General features: G+C 45.3%; 1 protein-coding gene across 1 annotated transcript in view; it reads right to left on the bottom strand.

The window, feature by feature from the left end:
- Nucleotides 1–26954, bottom strand: part of HMCN1 (hemicentin 1) — a 944468-nt gene that overhangs the window by 682913 nt on the left and 234601 nt on the right. The gene's annotated exons all lie outside the window — the stretch shown is intronic.

Genomic DNA, 26954 nt, shown 5'->3' with positions numbered 1-26954 from the left:
AACAGTAGGGTATATCTGTGACACGTCTCATACATCTGTGTGCTAAATATTTAGGCATTTTAGGCCTACATATGAACATTCTAGTGGTTTTAAATACAAAAATTCCAGAAAACAAGGGGTTAAAAATCGTATTAAAAGTAAAATCAAACAAGGTATACTCCAATAATAAATTGCAAACAAAAAAGGAAAAAACAAGGAGTACAAAACACCTTCAGTAAAAATATATTAGAATTTACTAGATATAGTCATGAATTTAAAATATTATAAAGACAATCTAACATGTAAAAGACATAGGACATTAGGTCCGACACAGTTACATTAATATTTGGACCAGGAAAATTGAGATTATATACAATATCATAGTATCAAGAAGCAATATCCATACAATATTACCAAAATATTAGACACAAGGTAAAAAGTGTATCAATACCACTGTGGGTATACTAAAAACAATCCAAACACATTTCCATTACAACATGTATACCCAAAATGGACATAAAAATAAAGGTCTAATACTAAGGAAAAAATCTCACCCAAATAAATCCAAGTAACTAGTCACACCGTGCAGCCCCAGTTATTGGATTTATTTGGGTGAGATTTTTTTTATTCTAGTGTTTTTGCAGTCTGTTACCATACTTATTGACACCAATTTGATAACCAAAAAAAACATTTTTAACTACAGTCCAGATAGGTTAAAGTGTGGTTTTCCCGCACACTTATCACATACAATTTTACTCTAAATTCAGCCATTTGTAGTGAACATGTAAAATATTCTAGTCCATTTACAATGGTCAAGGCACATGGCAAGGGATGGGGAAATGGACGTGATGGTGATGGTGCATGCCAAGGCCGTGGGCAAGCTGAAATTGGGCCACAGAAAACACCCACATCTTCTCGCTGGACCTTAGCATCTGAAGTCCTAGGAGACCGCACCAAGACAGCACTATTGAAACCAGAGCACTGTGAGAAGGTTGTTGGTTGGATAGCGGACAATACTTCCACTGTGCATATAGAAAGTCTTAGAACAGGTGTTGTACTCTGTCTCTATATTACGAAGGCTAAATCTTCAGGATAAAATCATGACTGGAAGACTGGAAGAGCCAGAGCAAGAGCACGTGGAAGAGCACGGGGATAGGATTCACAACTTCTGATGCCTGGTGTTCCTGGGCAGGATTCTGACAAGTCCTCACCTACTAATACTGAACTGGTAGGACGATTACATCAAAAAGGAGCCCCTGCATTTTCTATAAGAGAAGCTAGAGATTTTGACATTTCGGCTGCATTTCAAGAGATGTCAATTGGAGAGTGTAGTGGTTGTAGATGTGACTTCTACACCACCACACAAGCTGCTGCCTCTCCACCACCCGAGGTACCACACCCCCAACCTTCTGTATCTTCCCCATTATCCCGCAGAATGAAAGTCCGCAAGGACAAGGTCCTCTCCCCCCTGTACCAGTCTGTCCTTGAAATTTTGTTCACTGTAAACGATATCAATTACTTTGCATGTAACCCCTTCTCATGTACAGCACCATGGAATTAATGGTGCTATATAAATAAATAAATAATAATAATGCTAATACTATAGGGGTGTTTCCACTAGACAATCCATCCAACATGTTATTGAATCAAAATCTTGCTTTTCTGACAACTCTGTTCAGCTGTGCACAGACTATGTCAAATTGGTAGCTAGACCCCAGTGGGTGTTGGCACAGTGTCATGTTGACTACAGTCCCCACATGTTATCTAGGTCCCTAATCTCACTTCTACTTTAGCAGCATGTTGAATCAATAGGAAAAGCACGTGGTATTGATGGAGCTGTTGTTTTCTTGCCTAAGAAACTCAATAACGTCAATGAGGTGGTTAGCCACACACGGAATGGAGAAATAGTAAAGATGATAATTAGTTTCACATTTGAGATAAAACACACTTCACCAACTTGCTTTCACTCTTACAACATTATATTCCGAAGCCTTGAAGAAAAAGATTAATATATTGTGAAGCAAATAGGTATGAATAATTAGTTATCACACAAATGATGTTACATAAGTCAGAACATACACAACCTATCAGTGAGGAAATTGATATGAGCCACAAAGTCCTTCAAAGTGAAAACACTTCTGGATGTAATGTACAATTTTCTCTTGAAAATTGGAAGAACATGCCTTCTATGTTGCTTGCATTAAAGAACTGATTGGCCAGATATGTACGGAGTCAAGGTGACCGGGCTGCAGGTACCTGGGCTGTGCCATGTCCGGAACTGTCAGGCCCTATTACACAGGAAGAGGGGGTGTGTTTAGACTGGGAACCTGGCTGGAAGCTGAGGGAAAAAAAATGCAAAGCAGGAGTGAGTCCCCAGCTGTGAGCGTGTGAGCAGCAAGGGAGGGTACTACGCACCCGAAGTGCCGACGCTGCAGTAAACTGCAACATACAGACAGACCTGGTGACCTAGAGGCAGGGGGCCAGCTTAAGCGAAAGCGGCCACGACAGCAGAGATTTGTGGCGTGGACAAGCAGCGCATAGGAGGCTGAGCAGCATGTTCCGTCCTTAGAGCACTGGTGCTGCAAAGGACTGTTCCTGTTGGCTCCCACCACTAAAAGCAGTACTGCCATTTAGCGAGGCACCGTGTGCCCAGTGACCGACAGAGAGCGAGTCGCCGTTCGGTCCTTGACCGTGAGTACAGTGCACGTGTGCAGTAGAGAGAGCAAGTTCATGCCACATGTTCAGCATGGATAACCAATAATTATAAGGCACAGAGGCATGACATAGGATGTTGGTATGGTCAGCAAGGTACTCCCTTAGCTTTTTCCTAAACTTTGCACTCCTTGTGAGAGTCCCCCGCTCCTCAGGGCCAGGGCAATGGGAGGGTCTGAGAAAACTCTCCCCAAACTTTGCAAGTGTTCCACTGCCTCTGCTGCATTGGAGTTGTCTCTCTCACCTGTACTCCTTGCTTGACCAACGCACTGTGACCTCTGCTGCCAGTGTTTTCATATGGGAATTTTTTTAATAATTCTGCAAGAAGGGCCCTCTGCTTCTCCAACATTTTATTACACCTGTCTGCCTCTGGAATAAGAGATATAAAGTTCTCCTTGTAGCTTGGATCTAGAAGTGTCACCAATCATTACTGCCCATCACCCAAAATTTTGAGAACGTGAGGGTGATGGGAAAGGCAGGGTAACCTAAACTCAGCCATGCGTGCAAGACTGCTAACAGTCAATACTTCCATGTCCTCACCAAGAGGACGACTGACCATGCTCTCCTCCTTGTCCTCAAGACTCCACGACTTTCGACTAACCTCAGTAATATCATTGTAAAAACATCATTGTAAATACATTCTTGTAAATACACCCCTGTAGATTTTATCTCCCCCACCTCATTGTAGATTGTAAGTTGTCACGAGCAGGATTGTTTTTTTGGGGTTTAATTATTGTTATCGTTGTTACTAGTGTAGATTGTAAGCTATCACGAGCAGGGTCATTTTATTTTGGTTTAAATATTGTATTATTGTTATCTTTGTTGCTTAGGACTGTTGTGTTTGAAACTGTTACACTGTAAATATGTTTCCGCTATATAATAACTATCAATCTTCAAATTAGAACACAGATAAGCAGGATGGAGAGGTTAATTATGATGTCATTGATGCTCACCCTCTTGGTGGATTCCTCAAAATTTTGGAGGATGGTACATATTTCTGACATTCATGTCCTCTCCTGAGATCTTACAGTATGTGTGAAGTCAGAACTGAATACCGACAACCTTGTTGATGCTGGTAGACTAGTCACCAAATGCCCTCTTCTGCTCACAAATCCTTTCCAACATCTGCAGTGTAAAGTTCCAAGGCCTGGGGGCATCACACACCAGTCGGTGAGCCTGAAGCTGCAAGCGCTGCTGAATCACGGCAAGGGCGGATGAATCTATAGCTGACTTTCTAAAATGGGTACACAGAGCATTGTACTTTTCTTCTCAGATCTGCCAGCTCCATGTCACTTTTCAGAAAACGTTGTCCAATTAAGTTAAGCGTTTGAGCCAGGCATGGCACGTGTGTGAGCTCGCCTCGCCACAGAGCAGCCACCAGGTTCCAGCCATTGTCACACACAACCATGCCTGGCTGTGGGTTCAGCGGTCTCAGTCACAGATCTGCCTGCTCTTTCAGAGCTGTCCACAACTCTTCAGCGGTTTGTCACCTAAGCAGATTAGCTTCAGCACAGCCTGTTCTTGCTTTGATGACGCAGTGCTGCAGTGCTTCCAGCTTGTAACTGATGTGCTAATTTTGTAGCTGGAGGCTGAAGAGGAGGCGAAGGAGGAGGTGCAGGAGCTGTAGACTGTGGGGGCAACCCAGATTGACGTAGGGTCCACTATACTCGGGGTTTGGAAGGATATGCACCCTATCAAGGTCAGAGTGGGTCCCGGCTTCCACTATGTTAACCCAGTGTGCCCTCAGTGAGATGTATCATCCCTGACCACAAGCACTTGTCCACGTGTTTGTGGTTAGGTAGACTTTCCAAGTAACAGCATTGTGGAGGGCACGTGTAATGTTGTGGGACACGTGCCTGTGTAATGCTGGGACGGCACACCCAGACAAATATTCCCGCATGTTTGTGGCCTCGGAGTGATCTTCAACTCTGCCCTCTCTTTCAAGCTACATATCCAAGCCTTTGCCTTCTCCTGCCCATTACAACTCAAAAACATTTCCTGGATCTGTACATTCCAAGAAACTTCAAAAATGTTTGTGCGCACCCTCATGATCTCCCGCCTCGACTATTGCAACCTTATACTCTCTAGCCTCCCCTGTTGTGAACTCTCTTGATCTGACTTCTGAGTCAGGGCTCCCTCTGGTGGTTACTGCGGGTAGTGGAGCTGGTCGCATTGACAGAAGTCTATCACCTGAAGATGATGATTGGAAGTCAGGGGTTATTGACTGGGAGGATTTAAGTGAGCAAGCTTCCTTCAGTTGCTGCTGGTGATTTGTTTGTCTTCCTGTGCATTGTGAAGTCTGCTTTTTCCCCTCTTTGGTCTTCTATCATTCAGATAAGTTATTTGTTTGCTGGAATCTTTTGCATTTGATATAGTTTTGGCCTTTCTCGGCTTTCTGCTTTGCAGTGTGGGTTCAGCATTATTCCCTGCTGGGATTTGTGCTGGACCCCGCTCATGTGTCACAGCTTACATCATTCTGTTCAGTATTGCTAATCCCCTGTTATATTAGTATCTTTTGCTTTGCCTCCAGTTCACACCAGAATGCTGATTTAGCGGGTGAGAGGTCATGTGACCTCGGTGTTTTTGTATATCAGACGTGTTGGATTTTTTTAGGGTTTTTGCATGATTGCAGACAGTATCTTTTCTGTCCTGTGCTATCTAGACAGTTTGGGCCCCATCATTTGCTCACTCTATTTTCTGCCTGCATTTGTGCCTCATCTTGTCTCACCGATAATATATGTTTGGGGGCTATTTCTTTGGGGTCCTACTCCGGGGCAGTTTAGGTTTCCCCTTTCTTGCTTTATGCTTAGTTAACTCTTTGGCTGTGCTGAGGCATCTAGGGCATCGTAGGCATGTCCCACGGCTAATGCTAGTTAAGTTGTTAGGTTTAGGGGTCTGCAATCCGCTAAGTTGCAAACCTTTATGGTTTCCTGGTTGCTTAGCTAATTTCCCGTAATCCTCCTCGGTGACCGAATCATAACACTCCCCTCTAGCACTGTTGCACCACTCAAATCTATCCAAAACTCTGCTGCCAGAGTAATCCAACTGTCCCTCTGTTATTCCTCACCCTCTCCTCTCTGTCATGCCCTTCACTGCCTTCCTATTGTCCATAGGCTACAGTTCAAAACCCTAAATATGATATACAAAGCCTTCCACAACCTGTCTCCTCCATACATCTGTGACATGGTCTCCCAATATCCGACTGGGTCATGACTTCTTCGACGCAAACCCAGTGTGCCGTCAGTGAGATGTACCGTCCCTGCCCACAGGCACTTGTCCACGGGTCCGTGGTTAGGTGCACTTTCCCTGTAACAGCATTGTTGATGGCCCGGGTAACGTTGTGGGACATGTGCATGCTTGTGTAATGTCGTGACGGCAGGCCGGGAGAAATAGTGGCAGGTGGGGGCCGAGTACCTTGTTACGGTCACCTCACCGCCATCAGGTTGTGGAAAACGTCTGTCTTCCACAAGCCTAAAATGCAACATTTGAGCGCAAGCAGATGATAAATTTGTGCATTTAGTAGTGTGGCCTGTGAGCTGTTGGCTGGGTGTTTCCGCTTACGGTCCAATGACTGGGGTATGGACAACCGAAGGCTGTGCTGGGACAAGGGCGTGGACGTGCTTGATGATGGTGCTATTTGACTGTGGTCAAAGGCAGGTGCAGGGCAGGAGGCATATTCGCATGCACTGTGGACAGGGGATTGGCTTGCACGCACATCAGCGGAAGAAGGAGTGGTATCACCCGCAGATACTGTTCATGAAGCCTGATGTTCAACCAACAAAGTCAAGTGCTTTGCTGTCATGTGCCTGATCATACTGGTGGTGGTAAGGCTAGTATTTTTACTACACCTGTTGATGCGGCCATGGCCGGTAGTGCAAATGGCCATTTTGGAGTTATCCGCAGAGTCTTTCAAAAACAACAAGACTGGTAGGGGGACATTCATTGTCTCCCTCTCCCACACCACCTCCTCACCTCGACACCTGTCTTTCGGTGTTCCCCAAGGCTCTGTTCTAGGACCCCTACTCCATCTCCATCTACACCTTTGGCCTGGGACAGCTGATATAATGGCACGGTTTGCAATATCATCACTTCGCCAATGACACGCAGATCTGCCTATCTGTACCTGACATCACCTCAGTACTGACCAAAATCACATATCTTCCCGCTATATCATCCTTCTTTTCTCCTCGCTTTCAAAAAGTGGACATGGACAAGTCAGAATACATCATCTTTCAAGCATCTGACACTGAGCACCCCTGAGAGGTGTATGTCTCATTCGGTACCGCTTTAGTAAGAGGTAAACTTTGTCCTAGAGAAAATGATTTTCCAGACATTCACTGCCTTTTTTGCACTTTTTTTTGCAGCTGTGATCTTCATCTTCTTGGTTTGAATGTGGAAAATTTCTAAGTTATCATCAATAGCATCATTGTCCATATGTTGTAAAGAGGAAATCAGGTTTTTCGAAGGGTCGTGGTTATGCATGCTTTGTGGCATTCCTTTAACAGTGTTCGTTACACTAGGACAATTAATTATAGACTGGTACAGTTTGATATTATTGGTAATATATATGGTGTAAGGCAGCGCTCACCGAGTGTATTGGGGAACACTCACTTGGCAGCGGATTCACGTCACACAGGAACACTTTCCGATAAACAGTCTATGTGGTTTATTAAACAGCATAAACCATGTTAGGCAACATAAAGAAAACAGTCTTGCATCAGACAGATTAATCCTTAATGTCCGTATTAGAGCTTCGCTTTTGCAGTCCTGTGGCCATACAGGATGTGCCATGTCCAGTAACAGTCTCTATTGCCTCAACACAGTTATTTCCCCCTGTCTGGGGTTACCTCTGAGGAGCTCCTGCTCCAGACGCTGACTCTTGGTTAGTCCTTTCTCCTGTGGAAGTGGCCGCACTGGGCTCACCGATCAGGACAGTGCCTTATTCACTAGGCCGCCCCACGGTTTCAGAACCACAGCCAGGCAGTGGCTTCCCCAAACGCCGGCCGTCACAGACTCTGCTCACACACGTGGCCCGTCTGGCTGCTGTTCAGGGATCCAACCCTACTTCTTGGGTCTCACAACACAACAGCCTCACCAGGTCCAGGGCCTCAGCGGGTGCTATCCAGGATGTCCGTCCCCTCCTGAGACCGTCCAACACTCATGCCTCACCGGGTGCTATTCAGGGATCCGTCCCTACTCCCAGGGACTCCCAACACACCGGCCTCACCAGGTCCAAGGTCGCAGCAGGTGCTATTCAGGAAGGCAGCACACCTTCCAACACCTACACATTCCATCCTGAACCATTCAGGTACAAACTCTCTCCCCATGTGACCAGACCTCAGGCACCTTATATGGTCCATAACCACACCCAGAGGTGAGGTATGGATCACATGGTTATGACCTCACTAAATGTCTTCTTTCACACAGCCACACACACACAGGCTTTATCCTGGGCGTTTAGACACACGCCCCTAGGTGGGTTTGCAGGTGACTGGTCCCACCCATCCCACCAAGTCACCTGGAAGCTTTCCCTGATACACTGCAGCAAACCCTCAGCAGTACCTCTGCTGATCAACACATGTTCCAGCTTCCATCACAAGGCACCCACACTTGTGATGCATATCGGCCATTCACAACCCTGCAGGCCACCATTTTCCCTATTACAATGAAGGAACGCCTGCATGCATGTCCCATACAGCGCCCCCTACCTGTCACAGGGGTAACTGCATCACAATGGGTGAAGATGAAGAAACTTGTGCCAAGGGTGTCTTTATAGTTACGGTCGTGCACTCCTCTTTAAAATTAGTTTTTCATGAGCATCCATCAGTTTGTTTGGTTTTCCTCCAACACTGATCTGCTTTCTCTAATTCAGCATCTCACGAACATGTTTCACTTTGCCCTTTATACGGACACGTGTGTGTTTGGCAACATATTTTGAACTGGCATTTCTTAGGCTGAGTCTCACACGTGCATCTGTTACACCGATCTTCTGACGGGCATGAAACCAATTCTGGTGGCTAAATGACGAATCATTGTTGGCTGTATCCTGGATCTCATACCTCCCATAGCCACTGCTGTTATTAATCATGTACTTTCCCATTCCTGTCATCACCTTGCCCCTTTTCCAGATCACTTCATCCAATGATTCGGCCGCCATAATTTTACTAAAACCTGCACATTCCCAGCAGCAACTGTGTAGGAAACCACGTTACAGTTTTGCAAGGTGTTTATGATGGCCCTAAAAAAATGTACACACTATGTTGATATCTACCCCAAGGTGGAAATGTTTGCCAGGCCATACACTTAGTGTATGGGCATTCCAAGTCTAGGAGACCAGCTCCTTTAAATTTGGCCTAGTTTTAAATCAGGCCTTCCTCCACGTCTCATCATCCTCTGCCACTAGATCACCAGCGTTAACGTGTTCCGTGCTGCTACAGCCAGTGTCAAATTCCAAACAAGAGTGGATTGTTTTGATGGGCGTAAAATACTTGTTATGGAAAAGGTTTAGGTGTACCCCACAGGGGAAATGTTTGCCAGCCCATACCACTTAGTGTTTGTGCATTACAAGTCTAGGAGACCCACTCCTTTACATTGAGCATAGTTTTAAATCAGGCCTTCCTCCACGTCTCACCATCCGCCGCCATTAGATCACCAGCGTTAACGTGTTCCATGCTGCTACAGCCAGTGTCAAAATTCTAACAAGATTGGGGGGTTTTGCTGGGCTTTAAATACTTGTCAGGGAAAAGGTTGAGGTGTACCCCACAGGGGAAATGTTTGCCAGCCCATACACTTAGTGTATGGGCATTACAAGTCTAGGAGACCCGCTCCTTTTTAATGGGACATTTTTTGTTAAAAGGCCCTCCTTCATTTTTCTTCCAAAGGGGGATTGGGGTTATTGGGGTGCATATGACTTGGTATCAGGGCAGAATGGGAGTACAAAATGAATAATGTGAAGTGGATTTTCCTGTGCCCATCCAGTATGTGGGTTCAAAGCCTTATTGGGGTGCATATGACTTGGCAGCAGGGCAGGCCTTGCTGTCAATGAACAAGAAAAGAGTATGGGAGTACAAAATGAATAATGTGAAGTGGATTTTCCTGGGCCCATCCAGTACCTGGATTCAAAGGCATATTGGGGTGAAGATGACTTAGTAGCAGGGCAGGCCTTGCTGTCCATGCATAAAAAAAGAGTTTGGGATTACGAAATGAATAATGTGAAGTGGATTTTCCGGTGGACATCCAGTACGTGGCTTGAAAAGCTTATTGCGGTGAATGTAACTTTGGGGCAAGCCAGGCCTTGCATTCAATGCAACATTTTTTCTGGAAGCCCTCCTGTACCTCTTGTGAAAGGGGTATTGGGGTGCATCGTAATTCTTGGCAGCGCATCCACTCACTGCATAGGCAATAACAGTTTAGGAGATTCACTGTTTAATAATGACCCTTTAAGAAGATTAATGCCGCCTGATCCCTGTGTAAACATAGCCTCTGTGATTTTGAGTCCCTCCTTCATAAATGAAACAAGATGGGTCTGCTTATGTGTCAAACACCTCATGGCCAGCTAGGGTTGGTAAATGTTACAATGACATTTCCCAGTGAATGCATTTGTATTGGTTGAAAGCAATGTTAAAGTTGAAAAATGCTTCAAAAACGCTGCGTCTGAACAAAACCCAAGTGGTTGAGGAACATTTTGGTCTGGGGTAATTATTTTGCCTTGTATACAAGTCATTAACCTGGAAAGGATGTACCTTAACATATTTCCCAGCAAAATCCATTTTGGTTTAGTTTTGGTGTGTTTTTTGGTGCACCTATAAGAATGGCATGAAACTCTGACAACATTGTTTAAAGCTGTGAACTAGGAGTCAGAAATGCTTCCAGGGGTGATCCCCATGATGTACCCTTGTCATTTGAGCAGTATTTCCATCGTTTTCAGACCTTAAAAGGACCCCCTGGGGGGTTCGCAGTAAAAATGCTCGGGTCTCCCTTAGACTTACATTGGGCTTGTTGTTCTGTCTGAGTACCCGAGTATTCCAATTTGCTCGACCCGAGCAACAAGCACCCAAGCATTTTAGTACTTGCTCATCACTAATGCCAATACTTTCAACCAAACCAAAACTGTACATTAACCCCTTTCCCATCTTAGATGTATAATTATGTATAAGATGGGCTCCCACTGTCTGATTCGGGCTCCGGCGGTGAGCCTGCAACTTTTCCGGCACATGTCAGCTGATATGAACTGCTGACATGCGCCCCTAACAGCCACGGATGGAATTGCGATCCACCCATGGCTCTTATCATGTTACATGCCACTGTCAATCTCATACTCAAGCCGGAAGCATGCCACTAATCCCGCCCATCGGCAGCTGTGTCACATGACTGCGGGTCGATGAAGGGTTGGCATGACAGACACCTGTGGTTTTTATTGCCGGATTGCTATGAGTGCCACACAAGCCCTCCTCTGTGTAGCACAAGTGATCAGAAGATCGCAGCTTCTAGTCTCCTGTGGAGACTATTGAAGCAAATAAAAAAAAGTTTTTAAAAATAAAAAAATATATAAAAGTTCAAATTACTCGCCATTCACAATAAAACAATAAAGAAAAAAATACACATACCGTATATACTTGCATATAAGCTGAGATTTTTGGGGGCTGAAAGTCCAACTCTCGGCTTATACGCGAGTCATATACTAGGGGTCGGCGGGGGAGGGGGAGCAGGGGTGTCAAATCATACTGATCCCCCTGGCGTATCTCTGCAGCCCCCCCTCTTCTCCACGGTCTCCCTTCCTTCAGCAGTCACGTGGTACCACTCATTAAAGTCATGAATATGCGCATATTCATTACTTTAATTAGCAGTACCACGTGACCACTGAAGGAAGGAAGGGAGACCGTGGAAGAAGCACGGGGCTGCAGAGACCGCGCCAGGAGGGGGTAAGTATATGCAGTATTCACCTGTCCCCGTTCCAACGCTGCTCTCCGCTGTCTGCCGCGTCCTCTGTCAGTGACGTTCAGGCAGCAGAGGGCGCATTGATGTGGTCAGTGCATGCTGCGCCCTCTGCCTGAACAGTCACTGACAGAGGACACGGCAGACAGCGGTGAGCATCATTGGAAAGGGGTCAGGTGAATATCTCAGGTGCCAGGGTCCTGAGCCAGCCATGACACCGGTACCTGGCCCCCAGCGACGAGAGGTGAGTATGTCATTTTTTTTTAATTTGCAGCAGCAGTGGCAGCAGCATCATATGGGGGCATAGTCTATGGAGCATTTTATGGGGGCATAATCTATGGAGCAGCACATGGGGCATAATCTATGGAGCATTTTATGGGGGCATAATCTATGGAGCATCTTAAGGGGGCATTATCTATGGAGCATCTTATGGGGACATATTCTATGGAGCATCTTATGGGGACATGTTCTATGGAGCATCTTATGGAGACATATTCTATGGAGCATCTTATGGGGACATATTCTATGGAGCATCTTATGGGGCATAATCTATGGAGCATTTTATGTGAGCATATTCTATGGAGCATTTTATGGGGGCATAATCTATGGAACATTTTATGGAGCATAATCTATGGAGCATTTTATGGGGGCATAACCTATGGAGCATAATCTATGGAGCATCATCTATGGAACATCATCTATGGCGCATCATCTATGGAGCATCATCTATGGAACATTTTATGGGGCCATAACCTTTATGGAACAGCATATGGGGCATATTCTATGGAGCATCTTATGGGGCCATTATGTGATGAGCGTCAGCTTACGCCGAGTCATTTTCCTTTTTTGAGTGGACCCTCTGGGCCATGGCACCCACCCACCTAGGGCGAGCAGACCTAGTGAGAACCCACCCCCTGTACAGGGAGTGTCAGGGGCAAGACCAAGGGGGTGAACTACCACGGCAGCTGGACCAGATGGCCGGCTCAGGGAGACACTATTGAGTGTCTGGCAACAGAACGGACGGGATACCAAACATAAAATGAAGTCACAGGGTTTCTTCAGCAAAGCATGGTTTCACACTTTATTCAGGTGCAAGGCATAAACAGGGAATCAGGTGCAGGGCACAAACAGAGAAACACGGCAAGGTGCGTGCTAGGGCATGCCAAATATTCCACACATATAACACATGCTGGAAGACATACCAGGTTCCAAGGCAGGGTACGTGTTAGGGATCACACCAGAGCTCCTAGGAGGGATGCATGCTAGGACACGCCAGAGTCCAAGACAGGGTGTGGGCTAGGAGACACGCCAGAGTCCAATGCAAGGTGCGTGCTTAGGAGACAGGACAGGGTGCGATGGCATTGGATTTCGGACTACTGGCAACGACCGACAGGATCCCGGCATCAGGCAGCGGACATCAGCTCCAGACATCAGGCCACAGTCATCTGGTTCCGGACCTCTGGCAGCGGTCGGCAGGTTTCGTGAATCTGGCAGGCAAACCAGGATATGAGGCAGGGTGCGTGCTAGGTGACACGCCAGGGATAGGTACAAGGACGGAGGCCTGCGCGTGTAGAGGGACATGCCAGGGACAGGTACAATACAAACAAGGACAGAGACCTGCGCATGTAGAAGGACACGCCAGGGACAAGTACAGAGTTCTGCGCGTGCAGAGAGGCACGCCAGGGTCAGGCGAGGCAGAGTCCTGAGCGTGCAGAGAGGCACGCCGGGGTCAGGCGAGGCAGAGTCCTGAGCGTGCAGAGAGTCACGCCGGGGTCAGGCGAGGCAGAGTCCTGAGCGTGCAGAGAGGCACGCCGGGGTCAGGCGAGGCAGAGTCCTGCGCGTGCAGAGGGGCACGCCAGGGTCAGGCGAGGCAGAGTCCTGAGCGTGCAGAGAGGCACGCCGGGGTCAGGCGAGGCAGATTCCTGCGTGTGTAGAGAGGCACGCCAGGGTCAAGCGAGGCAGAGTCCTGCACGTGCAGAGAAGCACGCCAGGGTCAGGTGAGGCAGAGTCCTGCGCGTGCAGAGAGGCACGCCAGGGTCAGAGTTCAAGGACAAGGTTAGGGCCTGTACATGCAAGAGGGCACAACAGGTTACATGGCAAAACCTGCGCGTAGTTTTACAGAAGCACGGTGAGGTATGCCATGGGCAGGTGAGGGCCTGCACGTGCTATAGAGAGCACGAAGAGCACAGTGCAGAAACAGCGTGAGGTGCAAGGGAGCACAGAGAGCACGGCTGGGGCACTGGTTAGCTGATCGGGCTGCGGCACTGACAGACGGGCAAGACTCCAGCGGAGCCGGCTGAGGCATGGCAGGCGACACAGCTGTCATTGACCGACGAGCACGGCTGAGGCACAAGCAGGCGGGCACAGCTAGGGCGGGCACGGCTGAGGCACAAACAGGCGGCTAGGAAGGCCAGGTGCATGCAAAGGGCACATGAAGCAACAAGGCAAAGAAAAGCAAGAAACAAGGCAAGACGAGGCAGGATACGGAACACGGAGCGGAACATAGGCAGAAACACAGAGTCAGGTCAGAGCAAGGAGCAGAGCTAGCAGCGGAGCGTAGGCCGAAGCCCAGAGCCGGGCCAAGGTAAAGCCTTGGGACTAGCCAGGGAACGTGATAGAGAGCACCGTAGAACAGAGAGCAGGAATAACAGGCAGAGACAGAGAACAGTGGAGGAAACACAAGGCAGAGGATAGCGAAAGCAAGACATGGCAGAAACAGGCAAGGCAGAGAATAACAGAAGGACTACAAGTCCAAGCATGAACATGGCACAACAGACAAACATAAGACAAGGCACGGGACAAGAGACGGAGTATGAGCACGTGCAGAGACGCACCACAGGGCATAGTGCAAGGGCACAGAATAGAGGGAGCGACCCAGCAGACCAACCAGCCATGCAGGGAAGCAACACAATACTCAGGCCCTGAGCATAGGAAGGGGCGGTCTGATATAGGGCATAGCACCTCCACTTCTGGGTCAGACCAGGGGAGAACTTCCAGTTCAGATCCTCCAGGATCACAGGGAGCAGTCACATGATCAGGATTCCAGACATGCAGGGATGATTGCAGAACCAGTGCTGAACCCTAGGCAGGTCACATGATCAGAGTTCCAGACATGCAGAGATGATTGCAGAACCAGTGCTAAAACCTAGGCAGGTCACATGATCAGAGTTCCAGACATGCAGAGATGAATGCAGAACCAGCCTCTGCTGGAACATAGGAAGGACACATGATCAGGGGTTCTAGACATGACGAGACGATCACAGAAGGCAGAGCAGAAGCGCAGGCATCCCGCAGCTCAACAGTCATGAGGTGAGTGTGCACACTGCTCTAGGGAACATGCAGGATAGCAGACATGAGATGCGCGTGCACACCGCTCCCAAGGTCATGAGGCAAAACAGACATGGCGGACATGACACATTATTAACCTTTGTGCAACATTATATGGGGTGTGTTTTGTATGGAGCACCTTATGCGGCCATCATGAACTGTATGGAGCATTATATGGGGCTCCTGATTCAATATGGATATTCAAAAACATTTAACCTACTGATGTCTCCATTAATTTTACGTTTATTGGTATCTATTTTTATTTTTGAAATTTATCAGTAGCTGCTGCATTTTCCACCCTAGGCTTATACGCGAGTCAATAATTTTTCCCATTTTTTTGTGGCAAATTTAGGGGGGTTGGCTTATACTCAGTCGGCTTATACACGAGTATATACGGTGTTTGGTATTGCCACGTTCAGAATCAACTGATCTATCAATATATAAAAGAAATAATCTGATCAGTAAATGGTGTATCGAAAAAAAGCAACACAAGAATTATGTTTTTCTGGTTGCCGCAACATTGCATTAAAATGCAATAACAGGCGTTTAACCCCTTAACTCCCGGAGGTAAATTCACTTTTGCGCTTTTGTTTTTCGCTCCCCTTCTTCTCAGAGCCATAACTTTTTATTTTTCCATCAATATGGCCATGTGAGGGCTTGTTTTTTGCAGGACGAGTTGTAATTTTGAACAACACCATTGGTTTCACAATGTTGTGTACAAGATAATGGGAAAAAAATTCCAAGTGTGGTGAAATTGCAAAAAAAGTGCAATCCCTTACTTGTTTTTTGTTTGGCTTTTTTTACTAGGTTCACTAAATAAACCAACAACGTAGTAAGACTAACCCACTAAAATAACAAAATTGATAGAAAATATTCACTAAAGATAATACAAAACCTACTCAAAGAGTGAATATATAAATAAGAATCCAAAATTTGGAAACTTTAACATATTTTTTATTAATCACAATATTAAAAACAAGGGGAAACTGACAAAAATGACATACAAAATACCATAGTACAAGGAGGTAATAAATACATATCATAATTTAGGAGCACTGACCAAGGTACATAATCATATACAATCCCTAAATAATCTTCATAAAGTGCAGAAAATAAGTAAAAGACTAAATTTAAAGTCTGAAATAAAGTGCATAAACAATATATAAAAGAGACTATAAATACCAATTAGCAGTGGTCAATAGTTCCCCAAAAACTCCAACGTACGTTTCGCCAGCGTGGCTTTCTCAAGGAGTGTCTCTTTTGTACATTATTTATGCACTTTATTTCAGACTTTCCATTTAGTCTATTTACCTATTTTCTGCACTTTATGAAGATTATTTAGGGATTGTATATGATTATGTACCTTGGTCAGTGCTCCGAAATAATGATATGTATTTATTACCTCCTTGTACTATTGTATTTTTTTATATCAATTTTTGTCAGTGTCTCCTTGTTTTTTATATTGTGATTAATAAAATGTTAAAGTTTCCAAATTTTGGATTCTTATTTATATATTCACTCTTTGAATAGGTTTTGTAGGTTCACTAAATGCTAAAACTGACCTGCCATTATGTTTCTCCAGGTCATTACGAGTTCACAGACACCAGAACATGTTTAGATTCTTTTTTTATCTAAGTGGTGAAAAAAAATTTCCAAACTTTGTTATAAAAAAAACTTGTGCCATTTTCCGATACCCGTAGCATCTCATCATTTTTTATGATCTCAGGTTGGGTGAGTGCTTATTTTTTTGCGCACCGAGCTGACATTTCTAATGATACCTTTTTGGTGCAGAAACGATATTTTTATCACCGGTTATGCATTTTACCGCTCATTAAGGTCATGAATATGGATGCCACTCCACTCTCATAGGCGTGGCACCCATATTCATGACCTTAATGAGTGGTACAACACGATTGCATTCTCTCACAGGAAAAATATACTGGCGCCTGGCTGGACATACATGCAGGGACCGCGCCTGGACTCAGGTGAGTGGCGTGCCCAGCTGAAATGCAGCCATGCATACAAGGGGGGTGGGAGGGTGAGGATGAGAATAAGCCCTGGGGGAGAATGAGCAACGGGGAGGAATGAGCCGGGGAGAGAATGAGCCGGGGGTGGGGGAGAATAAGCCGGTTTGAGAATGAGCGGCGGCAGGGGGGAATGAGCTGGGGGGAGAATGAGTCTGGCCCCCAGGAGAGATGAGAATGAGCCCGGGGGGATGAGCCCAGTGGGGGAGATGGGAATGAGCCCAGGGGTAAATGAGCCCAGCGGGGGAGATGGGAATTACATTTGGATGGTGAGGTGGATGTCTCTGCCAGTATTTGGCATGGGTTGGCTCGCATCTTTCCAAGGAGTAACCTGGTGCCCCAACAGCCAGGGTCGGCATAAGCACTCTGAGCACCCGGTCAAGTGCCAGAGCCCTGAGCAGGTGGGGGGGTCCACTGGCCATCAGAGACACCGGCATGCTATGGGCACCTAGTGCCTGTGCCAATGTTGGAGCCCACGAAAGGGCCCCCTGCTTGCTCAGGGACCCAGCACTTGCGATACTTACCTCTCCCCGCTCTACCTCTGCGGCATCTTCCACATCTCCTGACTGCTACGTTCAGGTCAGAGGGCGCAATAACGTCAAGTCTGTACATCCTCTGCCTGAACACTCACAGTGCAGACAGCCGGAAGATGGCGGTGCTGAGGAGTCAAGAACAGAGCAGCAGAAAGCGAGGAGATATGAGTGCTTCATTTTCTTTATTTTTAATGTATGGATCAATATATGGGGACTATCATACATGGAGCATCATATATGGGGCCCATCATACACTGGAATATCATATACTGTATGGAGCCCATCATACACTGGAGCATCATATATGAGGCCCATTATACATTGTATGGATAAATATATGGGACTCATTATACTCTATGGGGCCCATCCTATACTGTATGGCATATTATATGGGGCCTATTATATATGGGGCAATATATGGGGCTCATTATTCTTTATGGAGCATTATTTAGGGCCCATTTTACAGTTTGGAGCAATATATGGGGCTCATTATACTGTATGGAGCATTATATGGGGTCCATTATTCTGTATATAGCAATATATGTGGCCATTATTCTGTATGTAGCATTATATTAAGTCCATTATTCTGTATGGAGCAATGTATGTGGTTCATGATACTGTAAGGAGCATTATATGGGGCTCATTACACTGTATGGATCATTATATGGGGTCCATTATTCAGTATGGAGCAATTTATGGGGCTCATTATTCTGTATGGAGCACAATGAAGTGCCGATAATACTGTATGGAGCAATATATGGGGCTCAATATTCTGTATGGAGTAATATATGGGGAGCATTATACTGTATGGAGTAATATATGAGGCTCATTATTCTGTATGGAGCAATATATGGGGCTCATTATTCTGTATGGAGCACTATGTGGTGCCCATAATATTGTATGGAGCAATATATGGGGCTTATTATTCTGTATGGAGTACTATGTGGTGCTCATAATACTGTATGGATCAATATATGGGGCTCATTATTCTGTATGAAGCAATATGTAGGGTGCATTATTTTGTATGGAGTAATATATGAAGCTCATCATTCTGTATGGAGCAATATATGGGGCTCATTATTCTGTAAGGAGCAATATATGGGGCCCATTATTCTGTATGGAGCCCTTTGTGGTGCCAATAATAATGTATGGAACAATATATAGGGATCATCATTCTGTATGGAGCAATATATGAGGCTCATTATTCTGTATGGAGCAATATATGGGGCTCAATATTCTGTATGGAGCACTATAAGGTGCCCATAATAATGTATGGAGCAATATATGGGGCTCATTATTCTGTATGAAGCAATATATAGGCTCATTATTTTGTAAGGAGCAATATTTAGGACTCATTATTCTGTATGGAGCAATATATGGGGCTACTATTCTCTATGGAGCAATATACAGGGCTCATTATTCTGTATGGAGCTCTGTTTGGTGCCCATAATACTTTATGGAAGCCTATACTGTCCGGTCTAAAATGATAAGTCTGCAGTCACTCTATGTCCTGTGTGCTGTGAGGATTCTCCGGTTTTTGATGTATTGTAGAATTTACAATAGCTATAACTCATGTAATGTAAGAAGTAAGTGAATTCATTGGTAAGGTACTATACCTATATTTCTCTGCTGTATCTGTGCATCATGAATTGGGGTATGTGTTAAAGGGGCCCACTGAGACTCTTTCGCCTGGGGCACAGGAAAACCTGGAGCCGGCCCTGGTCGCAGTGAGCAAAAAAAATCATAATTCTGGTGTTTTGACTTTTTTTTCTCGCTTTGCTGTTTAGAGATCAGGTTAATCCTATTGTTTATTGATAGATCAGGCAAATTCTGAATGTGGCGATACCAAATATGTGTATGTTTGATTTTTTTTATTGTTTTATTTTGAATTGGGTGGATGGGGGGTGATTTCAACTTTCATATTTTTTAATTTTTTTTACTTTTATAAACATTTTTTTTTTTACATGCTTCAATACTGTAGTCTCCATGGGAGATGAGAAGCTGCCATAGCCCAATCAGCTCTGCTACATAGAGGCGATGGTCAGATCGCCTCTATGTAGCAGAATTACTCACTTGCTATGAGCGCCGACCACTGGGCGGCGCTCACAGCAAGCCGGCAGTGACAACCATAGAGGTCTCCAGGAGACCTCCGATTGTCATGCCAACCCACCGGTGACCCGTGATCACGTGACGGAGGTCACCGGTGGGCGGATTTCCGGTGCGATTGCCGGAAGCGCATGTTAAATGCCGCTGTCAGAGTTTGACAGTGGCATTTAACGGGTTAATAGATGTGGGTGGATCATGATTCCACTTGCAGCTGTTCCGGGCATTTGTCAGTTGTTCAAAACAGTTGACATGTGCTGGGAAAGACGTGGCCTCACCGCCAGAGCCAACATCAAAGGTAGGGAGTCCAACATCGGCGTAACTGTACGCCCGATGTCGGAAAGGGATTAAAAGATCATATCTAGACCAAAATGGTATCAATAAAAACATCAGCTTGGCGTAAAAAAAATAAATCCTCACCCAGCAACAGATCACAAAAAATGGTGAATTATTTATTTATTTATTTTTTTAAGAAACTTTGGATTTTTTTTCACCACTTAAATAAAAAATAACCTAGACATATTTGCTATTTACAAACTCGCAATGACCTGGAAAATCATAATGGCAGGTCAGTTTTAGCATTTATTGAACATGGTAAAATAGCAAAACAAAAAAACAATTGTGGGATTGCACTTTTTTGGAATTTCACCGCACTTTGGATTTTTTTCCCTTTCTCCAGTACACTATATGGCAAAACTAATGGTGTTGTTCAAAAATACAATTTGTCCTGCACAAAAACAAGACATCACTTGGCCATATTGCTGGAAAAATATAAAAGTTATCGCTCTGGGTAGAAGGGAAGCAAAAAACAGAAACTCAAAAAAGGAAATACCCAAGGTGGTGAAGGGGTTAATGCCTAGAAACACAAAAAAATGAAGAATAGCATTCTCTGTTGTTTCCTATATAGAGTGCAAAGAATTTGGCTTCCATGCCACAACTAACTGGCCATCAGCATTTCAGGCAAAGATTAAATGTGCCAATGGAAAGTGGGATGATCAGGCTACCTAATGTACATGGAGTCCAATGTGACCAATGAGCACAATTTTTGTTTGAGTGATAGAAGTGCATAACAGAAAAAAATGAGCCACAGTATACGTTGGTATACATGCAATGTGTAGGAGGATATTCACACTGGCCATTAAAGACACAAAACATAAGATGGAAACAAAATGAGCATATAGCATGCCCAAGTAAGTAATATGCAATAATGCATATAGACCACATAGGGTACTTAGCAAACACATATGTTTGATTAAAAAAATCATAAAATTCATCACACCAGTGACAAGGTGTACACATTTGGGATGATCCTATCTTCTGGTATTAAACCTTGCCATGTGTCAATAATGACCTCATGGGAATGACCAGCTATGGAAAGCTACACACATGGTCAAATTGTTGGTACCCCTCGTTTAATGACAGAAAAACCCTCAATGGTCACAGGAATAACTTTAATCTGACAAAAGTAATAATAATAAATCAAAAATCAATGAAAATGAACAAATGAAAGTCAGACATTGCTTTTCAACCATGCTTCCACAGAATTTTAAAAAAATAAAACTCATGAAATAGGCCTGGACAGAAATGATGGTACCCCTGAAAATAATGTGACAAAAGGGACATGTTAAATCAAGGTGTGTCCACTAATTAGCATCACAGGTGTCTACAATCTTGGAATCAGTGAGTGGGCCTTTATAGAGGGCTACAGATACTCACTGTGCTGTTTGGTGACATGGTGTGTATCACACTCAACATGGACCAGAGGAAGTGAAGGAAAGACTTGTCTCAGGAGATTAGAAAGAAAATTATAGACAAACATGTAAATGTAAAGCTTAAAGACCATCTCCAAGCAGCTTGATGTTCCTGTGACTACAGTTGCACATATTATTCAGAAATTTAAGCTCCATGGGACTGTAGCCAACCTCCTTGGACGTGGTTGCAGGAAGAAAATTGATTTCAAATCAAAGAGAGGGCTAATAGGAACGATAACAAAAGAGTCCAGAAAAACTTCTAAACAGATCAAAGGTGAACTGCAAGCTCAAGGAACATCAGGGTCAGATTGCACCATATGTTGTTGCGTGAGCCAAAGTGGACATCATGGGAGACGACCAAGGAGGACACCATCGTTGAAAAAAATCATAAGAAAACCAGACTGGAAATGTCAAAACTACATTTTGACAAGCCACAAAGCTTCTGGGAGAATGTCCTATGGACAGATGAGACAAAAATTGAACTTTTTGGCAAGGCACATCAACTCTATGTTCACAAATGGAAAAATGAAGCATATCAAGAAAAGAACACTGTCCCTACTGTGAAACATGGAGGAGGCTCTGTTAAGTTCTGGGGCTGCTTTCCTGCATGTGAAACAGTGTCAGAAAACTTGGTCTCAGTCACAGGTCATGGGTCTTGCAACAGGATAGAGACCAAAAATAAACAGCTAAAAACGCCCAAAAATGGCTAAGAGGAAAACATTGGACTATTCTGAAGTAGCTTACTATGAGCCCTGACCTAAATCCTATTAAGCATCTTTGGAAAGAGCTGAAACATGCCATCTGGAAAAGGCAACCTGGAAACATGAGACAACTGGATCAGTTTGCTCTTGAGGAGTGGGCCAAAATACCTGTCGAGAGGTGCAGAAGTCTCATTGACAGTTATAGGAATCGTTTGATTGCAGTGATTGCCTCAAAAGGTTGTGCAACAAAATATTAAGTTAAGGGTAGGGATGAGCGAGTATATTTGTGGGTATTCGGTACTCGGCGAGTAATGCGGTACTTGCGGTACTCGAAACATAGCGAGTGTTTTACTACTCGCCTCGCTATTCGGTTCTCCCGCCCAGCAGTTGCCAATCACAGTAATGTCGCACCCTTCTTGGTTGTTGGCGGCATTACTATGATTGGCTGGCCGCCCAGCTTCCTATGAGTCATCAATCATAGCCTGGCACTAAGCCCTGCCTGCCGCCGCCATTTTCTGCACATTGCAGGCAGAACACAGCTAGTGTAGGGAGAGTGTGAGCAGCTGTTAGGAAGAGTGGTGTTTTTTGTCTCAAATCAGCCAGAAATCCTCTGTGAAACCCAAAAGCTCTTTTCAGAGCTGAAAGTATAAAGTCAGGGACCGAGTAGTGACCGTTTTTCCAGCTTTTTTTTAGGTCACATTTACCCATGCAGGGCAGTTTTTTGTGCTGCTGCCATGCTGCATTCACAGTACTGCACAACTAACAGGCAGGCAGCACCGCTGTCTTGTGTGGTGTCTGGGGAGCGTATTCTTACCTTAAACCTCAGGGCAATTTTTGTGCTGCTGCCGTGCTGCGTTGACATAATCACAGCAAATAGTACGCACGCACGGTACTGCATAACTGACACGCAGCCAGCACCGCTTTCTTGTGTGGTGTCTGGGGTGCATATTCTTGCCTTAAACCTCAGGGCAGTTTTTTTGTGCTGCTGCCGTGCTGCGTTCACATAATCACAGCAAATAGTACGCAGGCACGGTACTGCACAACTGACACACAGCCAGCACCTCTGTCTTTTGTGGTGATTGAGGTGCGTATTCTTGCCTTAAACCTCAGGGCAGTTTTTTGTGCTGCTGCTGTGCTGCGTTCACATAATCACAGCAAATAGTACACATAGGAGAAAACACCGTGTGTACTACTGTAATGGTGCCAAGTTTGGTTCCCAAACCATTTGTAATAAATGAAAACCTGGCACTCAACTTAATGCTTAGTGAGACAATTTATTGTAGTACCAGATAACGTTTCGGTCAGTATAGACCTTCATGAGTTACGTGCTAGTATGTTTGAATGCAGTTTAGAGGAGGGCGCTTTTTATGATTCTCTTTGGTAAAACCGGTAATCAGATAATCAGAATGCTGCTGTAACGCAGAAAAATCTTAACAGTGGGCAGTATAAGCGCAGCCTGGTCCTCCTGGACGCGGGTGTGCACCGCTTGATGCACACCTGTGTCCAGGAGGTCCAGGCTGTGCTTATACTGCCCACTGTTAAGATTTTTCTGCGTTACAGCAGCATTCTGATTATCTGATTACCGGTTTTACCAAAGAGAATCATAAAAAGCGCCCTCCTCTAAACTGCATTCAAACATACTAGCACGTAACTCATGAAGGTCTATACTGACCGAAACGTTTTCTGGTACTACAATAAATTGTCTCACTAAGCATTAAGTTGAGTGCCAGGTTTTCATTTATAGCAAAGAGTACGCAGGCACAGTACTGCACAACTGACACGCAGCCAGCATCGCTTTCTTGTGTGGTTACTGGGTTGCGTAATCTCACCTTAAGCCTCAGGGCAATTTTTTTTTGGTGCTGTTTGTAAAACACAAAGCAGTACTAGGCTGTATTGCTAAATTCCACAAAGCACTAACTGCTCCTTGTTCCCCAATATTTGCATCTGAACATCTGCAACTATGAGAGAAAAATTCAAAATTCCTAAAAAGGCTGTTGTGAAGGGACAGGGACGTGGAAGTGGGGTTGTCATTGGTGCCCAACAAGGCACAGAGTCTGGGAGATTGAAGAAGGTTGATGCATCTAGTTTCCTGGTGAAATTTCCTGGTCTGGAACATAAACGGGCCTGGAAGCCAGAAGAACAAGAGCAGATACTGTCTTGGATGGCTGATAAGGCCTCCACAAAATGTTCTAGCAGCACCCAATCGTCCATGACAAAACAGTCTACTGTCCATACAGAGAATGCTGGGTCATCCTATTCTCAACCTGTTCCTAGTTCATCACTCAGTCAGGAGTCACAGGAAACATTTGACCCCAACCTTGGTCACTCCGAGGATCTGTTTGGTCCATTTTCTTTCATTGCCCCTGGCCTCTCACCGCGTGACATTGAAAAGGAACGTGAGGAGGTATCGTCTGTTGAAGATGGCCAAATATTTGAAACCTCACATCCAGAAGAAAGCCACTTTCATCCACGTGATATACCGGGTGAAGAGGTGGAGGCTGATGGTGATGACACAGTCGCCAATATCAACACGAAAGGAGGATGACATGGACGACGAGGTGGTCGATGATCAGACCACCAATCCTACCTGGGCCGTTGGCATGCATAGCCAGCACAGCAGCACAGAGGATGAAGGTGGATATGTAGCACCAACAAAGGCACCAAGGGCTACTGGTTTGAGCAGAGTGCGAAGTGTGTCAACTGTTGCCAAGAACAATCCCTCTGTACACCAAGTCAAGGCAAGGGTGCGTTCCGTCGCTGTCTGGAAATTTTTTTCGAATAGTCCTTCTTAACAAAATGTTGTCATCTGTAGCATCTGCCATAGGAAGCTGAGCAGAGCCAGGGCAAAGGCAACCAAAGCACCACCAGTATGCGGAAACACATGGCAGCCAAGTACCCTAGTCGGTGGGCTGAACTACAGGGTACCAAATCAGTGTCTGCGACTGCGGGTCAAACCACTGCCATGTCACCTGTGATATGGCCTCACTAATCTGCTGGGCAGGAAGCAGGTGATCATCATACCTCTTGCTCACAAGCTGCGGTTGCACAGACACAGGCCACAACAAGCTCATCCACTTGTTTGTCCCAGGAAAGTGTCCAATTGTCCGTGTCCCAGATGTATGAAAGGAGGCGTAAATACCAAGCCACGCACCCACAAGCACAAATACTGAACGCGCACATTGCCAAGTTGCTAGCCATGGAGATGTTGCCGTTTAGGCTTGTGGGGACACAGTCTTTCTATGATCTTTTGGCTGTGGCTGCCCCACGATACTTGGTTCCCAGCCGACACTATTTTTCCCAGAGTGCCGTCCTCGCGTTACACCAGCACGTCTTAAACAATCGAAAACGTGCTCTCACTAACGCCGTAACCGGGAATGTCCATCTTACAACAGACACGTGGACAAGTACTTGTGGCCAGGGACGATACATCTCTGTCACGGCACACTGGCTGAACCTGGTGGAAGGTTGGACAAAGTCTCAAACTGGACCATCAACACATATCCTACCCACGCCACGAATAGCAGGTCCAACCTCAATCAAGGTTTCCGCCTCATCATATACAGTACGTCCAGTCTCCCCTCTTCCTCCTCCTCCGCCTCGTCATCCTATGCTGAATTACCCTCCACTTCACTCCCAAGTTGGGAGCTGTGCAGCAGCGCATCGGCAAAGCGGCAAAACACTCTGCTGAAGCTGATGTGCTTAGGTGACAAACCACACACTGCAGCAGAGCTTTGGCAAGGAATAAAACAACAGACCGATCAGTGGCTCTCCCCACTGCAACTCCAACCTGGTCAGGCTTACTCTGATAAAATTTAACAAGGACTGGATTTCACTACAGTATTTAAGCCCTCTCGATGACAGTATCCCAACCTAAAGTCACCCAACACGTTTTTTTTTTAAATTGGTGATCACATCCATCCCTTCCCATACAAGCCCCTTTACTTCTTCTTACACATGTTTTCAAAACCTGCTTCTGACACATGTACCTCATGGTCAATAAGCTAAAAACAGTGTTACATTAATTTACATTTCCCATCGGAGGCACTTGTGATGAGATTGAGACCCTTCTTCCTTCATCAACCATGCTATCATGCCCCTTGGGCTAATTTATGGAGACACTATTGCTATGCCTTGACACTGGGCACGGCCACCTCTATGCTAGTAGTCCTGGCTTTATCATAATGATTTGGCCCTTCAGACCTGCCTTGCTTCCTTCATCAACCAAAATACAGCCCTAGGGCTAATGTTTTGAAGACACTAAATCTATGCCTACACATTGGGCAGTGGCACAACAAGGACAGTAGTCCAAGCTTTATAATTGTGAATCCCTTGTGATGATGATGATGGGTGGTTTCTACCTGCATTAGCCATAACACAGCCCCTATCCCTAGGGCAGATTGCGCTCCTTACACCACTTACACATTTAGCTGTCAGTAGATTGCCTGCCTCCAGCATCACTCGCTCTTACGGTACTTCTGATATATCACTGACTGGCACTGCGTAAGTGACGTACGAGTCCCGCTCTTCCGGCAAAAAACCAAAGGACTTAAAATAGTGTTTGTACATTCTAGTGAAGCAGTGGTGTAAAAACAATCGTGCAGCCCCTTACCAAGTGCCCCCATGTTATATACATTTGTTTACAGCATACATTTTTTACCAATTACACATTTTTTAGCGTTTTCCTCAGCCCCCAGACCTCTTTGAAGGGTCCAGCAGACAATTACTCGTATTTTCCATTGACTATCATTGGACTCGCTAATCGTACCGAATACCCGAGTATTAGGGTATACTCGGTACGAGTGTAGTGAGTCTGAATACTTCAGTACTCGCTCATCCCTAGTTAAGGGTACTTTCAATTCTGTCCAGGTCTATTTCATGAGTTTTATTTTT

This window comes from Dendrobates tinctorius, unplaced genomic scaffold, assembly GCF_039654945.1.
Source record: "Dendrobates tinctorius isolate UK_male_01 unplaced genomic scaffold, ASM3965494v1 ptg000074l, whole genome shotgun sequence".
In the NCBI taxonomy this organism is placed as follows: Eukaryota; Metazoa; Chordata; class Amphibia; order Anura; family Dendrobatidae; genus Dendrobates; species Dendrobates tinctorius.
Note: the sequence above shows the minus strand (reverse complement) of the source record. Positions and strands in the feature narration are given on the sequence as shown.